This window comes from Triturus cristatus, chromosome 4_2 (genome assembly GCF_964204655.1).
Source record: "Triturus cristatus chromosome 4_2, aTriCri1.1, whole genome shotgun sequence".
Lineage (NCBI taxonomy): Eukaryota > Metazoa > Chordata > Amphibia > Caudata > Salamandridae > Triturus > Triturus cristatus.
In genome coordinates, this window is record NC_140586.1 from 52,770,236 (window position 1) to 52,780,447 (window position 10,212).

At 55.0% G+C, this 10,212-nt stretch overlaps 1 protein-coding gene across 9 annotated transcripts in view; it reads right to left on the bottom strand.

The window, feature by feature from the left end:
• Positions 1–1,895, bottom strand: part of IL27RA (interleukin 27 receptor subunit alpha) — a 203,929-nt gene extending 202,034 nt beyond the window's left edge. For all 9 annotated transcript variants that reach the window (XR_014960477.1, XM_085600473.1, XM_085600472.1 and 6 more), the window contains exon 1: positions 1,775–1,895. The gene's annotated coding sequence lies outside the window, so the exon portion shown is untranslated. The remainder of the gene's footprint in view (positions 1–1,774) is intronic.
• Positions 1,896–10,212: the final 8,317 nt, after the last annotated feature.

Here is a 10,212-nt window from a genome sequence, read left to right on the forward strand (position 1 = left end):
CAATTCCACTCGCATCGCGACGTACCTTGCTTTTCCGGCACTTTTTGGGTGCCGTAAAAAATATTGCCGTCCGGACTGCTGTTGGTACGATTCGTACTTTCTGGTTCATGAAACGCAGACTGAATGCGTCCCGACGTCACGTCGGCGCTGTCCCGGATCACATTCGTATGCATTTTGCTGTCGGTCGGTGTTTTTTCCGATTCGTACGGAAATGGTGTTTCCGTACGAATCGTACTTGCAAGTTTGTATGGTGTTTTTACCGGGTACGAGTCGGACGGAGAAAACGCTCCGACCGACGGTTCGTACCCAGTTTTTCCAGGATCGGAATAGGCCCCTTAATGTCCGATGATCTGTCTATAATATCCTCCAAGTGGCGACAGAAACTGAACATCACTAATAATGTTTTCTGTTTTGGACTCTAGTCCGCCCAAAGCAATTTGTTATCTTCCAACCTTCAGGCACAATTTTATAAAACTTTTTTTTTTTTTTTATATTTTACTCCCTGTAAGACTGTGAAATGGGGTTCCGATAAAGGAACATACTGTCCTCGTTGCGCTGAATATATGGCCGACTCATGTTTGCTACATGCGCCAAATTAGGACCATTAATAAATAAAATCCAACACTTCTTGGGGCAGGTGCTATCTCACAACTTATTTTTAACACCCTCCACTATAATGTTGGGCACATTAGACTTGATAGAGAGAAAGAATGGAGGAGCCCTAATATTCATTGCTATGGCTGTCCTTAGGCTGTGCATCGCGTCTGCCTGGTTGGATCCTAATCCCCCACGGTTTACGCATTGGTTAGCCCGTTTCTATTCAATTCATTCGCTAGATAAGGCAATATACGCTAAAAAGGGACAAAGATCAAAAAAAAAAATAATAAAGGATTAATCATCTGGGGTCATCTCTCTCACTGGCTTAATTTACCAACTCTGGAAACAGGCGAGATTAGCGATTAAATTACCCTTCTCTACAAAGAATGTAAAGAAGAAAGATGCAGCAGACACTACAATGTCACTTTTCTCTCTTATGCTCTAGCCATGTTTGTACATATCTTTTTAACAATATTCTATAATATCTAACCCGCAGGGATGCTTTATCATTTTAGTGATGTACTGTTGCACTGGTCACTTTATCTACTGTTTTTTAGTAAAATTGATCAAATTAATCATTTTCTCTTTAACGATTTGCAGCAATCTGATACATTGTTTATTCCTATTACTGACTTTGATATTGATATTTTTATATAAGATATTATTAGTTATTATTAAGAATCGGCACTCGTCATACACTCTCAGCCTCGGGGGGGGGGGGGGGGGTTGGGACTGCTACACTCTGTAGAAATGTCTCCATTGTATTGTATTTTTTCTGTCACTGCAATTGAAAAAAAAATTTAAAAAAAAAAAAAAATTACAAAGCAATGTGAAAAATAATTATGGAACACAAAAGGTTCTACATGCACCTTTACAATTTTGCATTACTGCTAACAAACCTTTTAAAGCTTTACTTATATTTACAAATACGTTTCCGATCTTCACTTTTTACAACCCATGTATCATTAATTACCATTAGTTTTACTCTATTACTTAAATATGTTGTACACAAATACAATGTTCTATTTACCAATGCTACAAAGCACTGGCAAAGAGTTCCAAAAGGAGAGACCTATTGGCTTTGCCAATGCTTGCTTCATATTGCCAAGATTGGGTTCCGCGTTACAAAATTAGATCTCCCGACAGTCTTTCCATGCATTAACTGTCCTCTACTTACACTGGACGTCCGTGACTTCAGCCTTTATCAGAGCTGACCGCTGCACTTGAATCACACGGGTCACAATGTAACCGCATTTTCAGCTCTTCCGGGTCGCATACCAGCCGATCCCTCTGATGAACGTATTCAGGGGTTCGTCTGCGTGCAGGGTTTGATACTGTTCTAAGGTGACTTAGGATTGGCGCATTGGTGGCACATCAGCCAATCCTAGTGGGCCGCAAACAATCCCTTAGTGCTGATTGGCTATGGAGTTTGCACATACCTATGTCCAAGCCGTCCCCTCCCAATTGTCAACGGGCTGCCGCCCACGCCCAGTTTTGCAGCAGTAAAAGTTTGACGGGTCATTGAAAGACTGCTGGTCAGCCTATCTTGGTCCCTGTTGACCGTGGTTCTGGCTGAGAAGAGGGAGGAAGCTGGGTGGGAGTAGTGCTGATCACGGGCGGGCAGGGTGTGCCATGCTTGGACCGAATGATTAGAATACCTCGCACCCGCTCGGGTTGTCTGATCATTTCATGACTGACGGATGGAAAAATCAGTTTCTGTGTAGTGGTTCTCACCTAACTGGGTTCTCACGTAACTTGGGCTGAGGCAGGGTCGAAGGCAATGGCTGCAGTGTACTTTGACACTTTATTTATTTTCAGTTTTTTTATCGTGTAAACTCGACCCAAAGGTATTGAAGGAAATTTGCATAAACATGTTACGTTACACAAGGTTGGATTTTTTTAAGGCACGGGTATTGATTCATTCAAAAATCTTTATTCGGTTTATAGACATAAAACCATAAATGTATACAATAATACATCGTAATCTCAAAATAGATTTAAAACAATCCATAAGCATATTCACAACTAAAATACATTCCCAATGGTGGTCCCCCCTAACAATTATAATTTAGCGTCATTGTTAGACGGACCGGGAGGGTCGGCCGAGGACAAGGGGAGAGGTCTCCGGGGAGAGCCGTCTCCAGCGATCGTACAGACAAGTAACTTCCCCCCCACAGATGTACACCACACAAGGATAGGTTTTAACGCTCTTTATAAGCAGTTTCTTAAGGTATGATGAAATGGTACAAGGAGGTCTGGACTCCGGGGTCCCCTCGATTTTAGTCTCTGGGTTTAAGGAAGGGGGTAGCGGGACAGTCTGATTACCAATCTGGTAGATGTAATGATGGATAGCTCACAATCCTCGAGCTTGGTGTTCTAGCTTGGACGGTCCGCGGCAGCGCCAGCAGGTCCCGGTGAAGATGGTCGTTACACGGTCCGCGGCAGCGCCAGCAGGTCCCGATGCAGATGGTCGTTACACGGTCCGCAGCAGCGCCAGCAGGTCCCGGTGAAGATGGTCGTTACACGGTCCGCGGCAGCGCCAGCAGGTCCCGATGCAGATGGTCGTTACACGGTCCGCGGCAGCGCCAGCAGGTCCCGATGAAGATGGTCGTTACACGGTCCGCGGCAGCGCCAGCAGGTCCCGATGAGGATGGAGGATGAAGAAGGCCGCGGCAGCGCCAGCAGGCAGGACGGTAGTTCACAAGGCAGGGCTACGGCAGCGCCGGTAGTCCGTCAAGGATGAGTTCTTCGCGGTGTCTCTCGACTCCAGGATACAACTGCCCCCCTGCTCTGGAGCTGCCCTAGTTATAGGTCTGGCGCCCTTTGATGTCCGGACCCTCGCACTTGGAGGTCGGGAGGTCCGGGATGAGGGAGTCCAGACACCCAGCAGGGGGTGGAGCCAGCGCCCGGGGGAGCTGGAGGGCGATCGGCACCTGGCGGGGGAGAGCCATCGACACTCCTTTCTCCCATCGACCTGCCAAGTGGTCCGTTCACCTCCTGGATGGATGGTGGTGCCGGGATGGCGGGGCCTGGCCAGGCCCAGGGTTAGGGTCGAGCTGAGGCCACGCGGCCTCGTGGTGCAGTGTCCAAGATGGCGGCTGGTCCGGACGGGGGAGCCGGGAGTGGGTCGGCCCCATGAAACACAGATGTCCGGGGGCAGGAGTTCCGTCTGGAGACGGGTTGCGGGCTGGTCCTGTGGGTCACACCTGGAGGGCCGGGGCTTGGGCCGTGTCATGCGGGGAGGGAGCAAGCCCTTCATGTGGCCTGTCCAACATGCGTCCCCCCCAGCTGAAGGCGGGGAGAGTCACCCATCCTCTTGGGGACTTTCCTCGTCGAGGCGGAAAAAGCGTGACAGGCCATCTGCGTTGGCGTGGACCAGGGAGATGGACCAGCGCAATAGTTTGGGGTTCTCCCCCCGCATCTGCATTAGCCACTGCAGGGGTCGATGATCTGTCTGCACCAGGAAGTGGGTGCCGAAGAGATAGGGCCGGAGCTTTTTGAGGGCCCACACCACTGCGAAGGCCTCCCTCTCGATTGTGCTCCAGCGCTGTTCTCGGGCCAGGAGGCGTCTGCTAATGAAGGCCACCGGGTGGTCCAGCCCCTCGGGGTTCAGCTGGGAGAGGACCGCCCCGATGCCATGGTCGGAGGCATCCGTTTGCACAATGAATTCCCGACTGTAATCGGGGGCCAGGAGCACAGGGGCAGTGCACATGGCGGCTTTCAGCTTCTCGAAAGCCGCTTGACAGTCGGGGGTCCAGTTAACCTTCTTCGGTTGGTTTTTGGAGGTGAGTCCCGTGAGGGGCCCCACAATGCTGCCATAGTCCTTCACGAACCGCCGGTAGTAGCCGGTGAGCCCCAAGAAGGCTCGGACCTCGGTCTGCGTGACTGGGGGCTGCCAGGACTGAATGGCAGCGATTTTGAGTTGCAGAGGGGCCACCAGACCGCTCCCCACCTGGTGTCCGAGGTAGGTCACGGATCCCTGACCAATTTGGCACTTGCCGGCCTTGATTGTGAGGCCGGCCCGCTGGAGGGCCTGCAGGACCTCTCGGAGGTGGTGGAGGTGGTCGGACCAGTGGCGGCTGTACACAGCGATATCGTCCAGGTAGGCGGCGCTGAACTCTTCGAGCCCCGCCAATACCTGGTTCACTAGTCGCTGAAAAGTAGCTGGGGCATTCTTCATGCCGAAGGGCATGACCTTGAAGTGGTAGTGGCCATCGGGGGTAGAGAAGGCGGAACGTTCTTGGGCCCGGGGTGTGAGGCCGATCTGCCAGTAGCCCGCTGTCAGGTCGAAGATGCTGAGGTAGCGGGCAGCCCCCATGCGGTCGATCAATTCATCCGCTCGGGGGATGGGATGGGCGTCGGTCCTGGTGACAGCATTCAAGCCCCGATAGTCAACGCAGAATCGGAGTTCAGGGGTGGTGCCGAGGGCAGCAGCCTTGGGGACCAGCACGACCGGGCTGGCCCAGGGGCTATCCGAGGGCTCGATGACCCCGAGCGTGAGCATCTTGGATACCTCTTCCTGGATGCAGGCCCGTACCCGATCCGGTACGCGGTAGGCCCGGTGTCTGACAGGGGGACTGTCCCCAGTGTCCACGTCGTGCAAGCACCAGGGGGTGACCCCTGGGGTAAGGGAAAACAAGGTAGAAAACTGCAGCAGGAGGTCCCGGCAGCCTTGGCGCTGTTCTGGGGTGAGGGCGTCGGAGAGCCGAACCCCGTCCACGGAACCATCCTTCTCCTGAGTCGTCAGGAGATCCGGGAGAGGCTCGGAGTCTTCTTCTGCTCCACTGTCTGTAGCCATCAGGAGGCTGAGCTCTGAGCGCACAAAGTGGGGCTTGAGTCTGTTGGCGTGGAGGACCCGGAGGGGGTTCCGGGGAGACTCCATATCAATGAGATAGGTGACGGGACTTTTGCGTTCGACCACTTTGAAGGGCCCTGTCCACTTGTCCTGCAAGGCACATGGTTCGGTGGGGGACATCACCCACACTTGCTGGCCTGGTTCAAATTCGATGGAGGAGGCATTGCGGTCGTACCATTTTTTCATGTCCTCCTGACTGGCCTCAAGGTTTGCTTTGGCCATCTCCCTGAACCGCCGAGTCTGGTTGCGTAGTGTCAGGAGGTACTTGAAGACGTCTGGAGGGGTTTGTAGGGGGGCCATCTCCCAACCTTCTTTGACTAGGCTGAGGGGCCCTCGCACAGGGTGCCCGTACAAGAGTTCGAACGGGCTAAAGCCGAGGGACTTCTGGGGAACTTCCCGATAGGCGAAGAGGAGGCACGGAAGTAGTACATCCCACTGGCGACGGAGGGGCTCTTCCAATCCCCCAATCATTCCCTTGAGCGTGCGGTTGAATCGTTCAACTAGTCCGTTTCCTTGAGGGTGATAGGGGGTCGTGAATCGGTAGGTGACCCCGCACTGTTGCCAGAGGGACTTCATATATTTCGAGATAAAGTTCGTGCCTCTGTCGCTGACGACTTCGCGGGGGAAGCCCACCCGGGAGAAGATCCCCATTAAGGCCCGGCCGACCACCGGGGCTGTTACCGTTCGCAAGGGCACAGCCTCGGGGTAGCGGGTAGCGTGGTCCACCAGTACCAGGATGAACCGATGTCCTTGTGCTGTACGGGGGTCCACGGGCCCCACAATGTCTATTCCCACCCTCTCGAACGGGGTGGTGACAACTGGGAAGGGTTGCAGAGGTGCTTTGAGTTTGCGGCCGCTCTTCCCGCTGGCCTGGCATGTGGGGCAGGACCGGCAGTGGTTGAGGACGTCGTTTCCCATCTTCGGCCCAAAAAAGTGTGTCACCAGGCGACTGTAGGTTTTGTTCTGGCCCAGGTGTCCCACCAGAGGGACATCGTGGGCCAAGTTTAGCAGGAAGTCTCTGAAACGGAGGGGCACGACCAACACTCGGCTGGCCCCTAACTCCGCGATTCTCTGTTCACTGTATAGTAGGTCGTTGTCCCAATAGATCCAATGGGCTCCGGTGATGTCCCCTGCGCTTTGGGCGAGGGCTTGCTGGCGTAGTCCCTCGAGGGAGGGACAGGTCTGTTGCTCTTGATGGAACTGTTCTTGGGTGGGCCCCCCTTCTTGACGCCACTGAGCTAGGTCGGGAAGGTCCTGGGGCTGGGCGACCCCTTCGGGGGTTTGCTCTGGGGGGTCGGTATAGTCGGTGTCCACTACTGGAGCGATCGGGGGAGGAGGTGCTGGCCACTCTGGTTCTTCTGGTCGGGGGATGGTACGGGCGGCCATGGAACGGGTGGTTACGCACGCCCAGTCCGGGAGGCCCAACATCCCCAAGTGCTCTCTCCTTTCGACGGCGGCCCACGGGGAACTCTCAAGATCATTCCCCAGGAGACAGTCCACGGGGGCATCATCTCGGACCGTCACCTTCAACATGCCGGACACTCCTCCCCATTCGAAGGGGACGCAGGCCATCCGACATAGACTTTCGGAATTGTCGGCCGAACGGACGGGGCAGAGAATGTTCGGCAGGATCTGCTCTGGTTTTACCAGGTGACAGCGGACGGCCGTCACACTGGCCCCTGTGTCACGTAGTGCTTCGGCCCGGCGCCCATTAATGTTCACCCATTGGCTGTATTTTCTGGTGTTGGCGGGTAGGGGGGCCCGCGGGACCATGTCTCTTCCCCCTAGGCACGCTAGGACCATGGCGGCCGGTTCCCATTCTCGTTGTGCCTGCTCATATTCTTCTTGTTCCTCGGAGATTTGTTCTCCCCCCAGGGCGGCGGCAGCTACCTGGCGGGGTTTTGGCGTTTGGTTCTGCGGGCAGTTCGGGTCATTGGCGTAGTGGCCGACTCGCTGGCATCGGTGACACGTGACGTTGGCTCGGAACCCCGGGCGCATCGGGGGGTTGCCCCGGCCGGCCGGGGGCGGGGTGCTGGCAGCGGGAGTGGCCGGGACGGTGTCTCTCCCTCGCCCCTGGCCTCCTCCTCCCCCTCGAGGACGGTGCTGACCTTGGTGGTTCCGGTTCTGCTCGTGTGGCCCTCTCCGGCCCACTCGGGTGCTTTCCCACCGGTCAGCTTCGGCAGCGAGTTGCCGGGGGTCAGTCAATTTACTGTCGAGGAGGTGCTGCCTGAGCTCGACGAAGCAGTTGTTAGAGAGGTGTTCCCATACCATAAGATTAAAAAGTTGCTCGTAGGTCGTTACGTGGCTTCCCTTGATCCAACCCTCGAAGGCTCGGCTGAAATAGTTGACATATTCCACCCAAGTTGTACCCGGGATCCGGGTGCAGTCTCGAAACCTCTGGCGGTACATTTCGGGCGTGAGCCCATATCGGGTGAGGAGGGCAGCCTTCATGTGGTCATAGGATGACATCTGATGGTCTGGGAGCTGTAGCAGGGCATCGCGGCCTTCGTTGACGAACCTCCCCCATAGGCCGGCTCCCCAGTCACTTCGATCGATCCGGTGGGAGGTCATGGCGATCTCGTAGGCCTTGAACCACTGCTGTATGTCGTCCTCCCGGACATACTCTCGAACGACATCCTTGGGGATGTGGACTTTCCTTTCTGTTGCTCCCGGGGTGCGCGGTCGCTCGGGCACCTCCGGTTCTTTGTTCTGCTTCCGTAGGTCTATTTCTGCCAGTTTGCGCTCGTGTTCGTACGCTAGTCTTTTTTCTTCGAGCTCTCTCTGCCTCTGTTTTTCTTCCCGTTCTTCTCGGAGCCGCAGATGTTCCAGGTTCAGTTTTTGCTCGGCTAATTTTAGTTCACCGTCCATTTTGAGCCGTGCCATTTCTAACTCATGTAGCCTGTTTTTCTCTCTTTCTTGGATCTCTTCCTGTGAGAGGCTCGTTCCTCGCTCCTCGGGAGCCGTGGCGTTCCTCTCTGATGTGGCCATGTTTCGGTCTGGGGATCTGGTGACCCCGGTTTCTGCCCACGACTCAATGGCGTGCTTGAAATCGTCTTTGGTACTTAGGCCGGTGGTAGCAATGCCTAGTTCCATGCAGAATTGTTTTAATTCACGATGGCTGTACTCTTCCAATTTATCCATCTGGAATTTCTCGGTAGATCCGCTCTCTTTGGTTGACATTGTGGTTTTGTCGTGGGGTGAGCTACTCTCTGTACGATTACGCGTTGATTCGGATCGCGCCGCTGGCCACCAATGTTAGACGGACCGGGAGGGTCGGCCGAGGACAAGGGGAGAGGTCTCCGGGGAGAGCCGTCTCCAGCGATCGTACAGACAAGTAACTTCCCCCCCACAGATGTACACCACACAAGGATAGGTTTTAACGCTCTTTATAAGCAGTTTCTTAAGGTATGATGAAATGGTACAAGGAGGTCTGGACTCCGGGGTCCCCTCGATTTTAGTCTCTGTGTTTGGGGAAGGGGGTAGCGGGACAGTCTGATTACCAATCTGGTAGATGTAATGATGGATAGCTCACAATCCTCGAGCTTGGTGTTCTAGCTTGGACGGTCCGCGGCAGCGCCAGCAGGTCCCGGTGAAGATGGTCGTTACACGGTCCGCGGCAGCGCCAGCAGGTCCCGATGCAGATGGTCGTTACACGGTCCGCGGCAGCGCCAGCAGGTCCCGGTGAAGATGGTCGTTACACGGTCCGCGGCAGCGCCAGCAGGTCCCGATGCAGATGGTCGTTACACGGTCCGCGGCAGCGCCAGCAGGTCCCGATGAAGATGGTCGTTACACGGTCCACGGCAGCGCCAGCAGGTCCCGATGAGGATGGAGGATGAAGAAGGCCGCGGCAGCGCCAGCAGGCAGGACGGTAGTTCACAAGGCAGGGCTACGGCAGCGCCGGTAGTCCGTCAAGGATGAGTTCTTCGCGGTGTCTCTCGACTCCAGGATACAACTGCCCCCCTGCTCTGGAGCTGCCCTAGTTATAGGTCTGGCGCCCTTTGATGTCCGGACCCTCGCACTTGGAGGTCGGGAGGTCCGGGATGAGGGAGTCCAGACACCCAGCAGGGGGTGGAGCCAGCGCCCGGGAGAGCTGGAGGGCGATCGGCACCTGGCGGGGGAGAGCCATCGACACTCCTTTCTCCCATCGACCTGCCAAGTGGTCCGTTCACCTCCTGGGTGGATGGTGGTGCCGGGATGGCGGGGCCTGGCCAGGCCCAGGGTTAGGGTCGAGCTGAGGCCACGCGGCCTCGTGGTGCAGTGTCCAAGATGGCGGCTGGTCCGGACGGGGGAGCCGGGAGTGGATCGGCCCCATGATACACAGATGTCCGGGGGCAGGAGTTCCGTCTGGAGACGGGTTGCGGGCTGGTCCTGTGGGTCACACCTGGAGGGCCGGGGCTTGGGCCGTGTCATGCGGGGAGGGAGCAAGCCCTTCATGTGGCCTGTCCAACAGTCATAAATTCGACTCTTATTGAGCAGCAGAAGGCTTCATTAGTGGTCTAAAGAACATTACAAATCGCGTGGCCTCAGACCTGTTCTGGCTTCCGGTTGGTAGGACAGTGAAGTCATATTATTAAGTCAGAAATTAGGAAGTAGCGGGTTGCTCTAGTTACTCATATGTTAGGGCCTCGAGGAATGCTAATTTATCTCCTTCTTCCAATGGCCATCGTAATAAAAGTTATAACAGGCAAGCAAATATCACTTTTTTCCAGGGCACATAAATAATTAAAAGCATACTGATAAAAGACATATTTGCCGCTTTT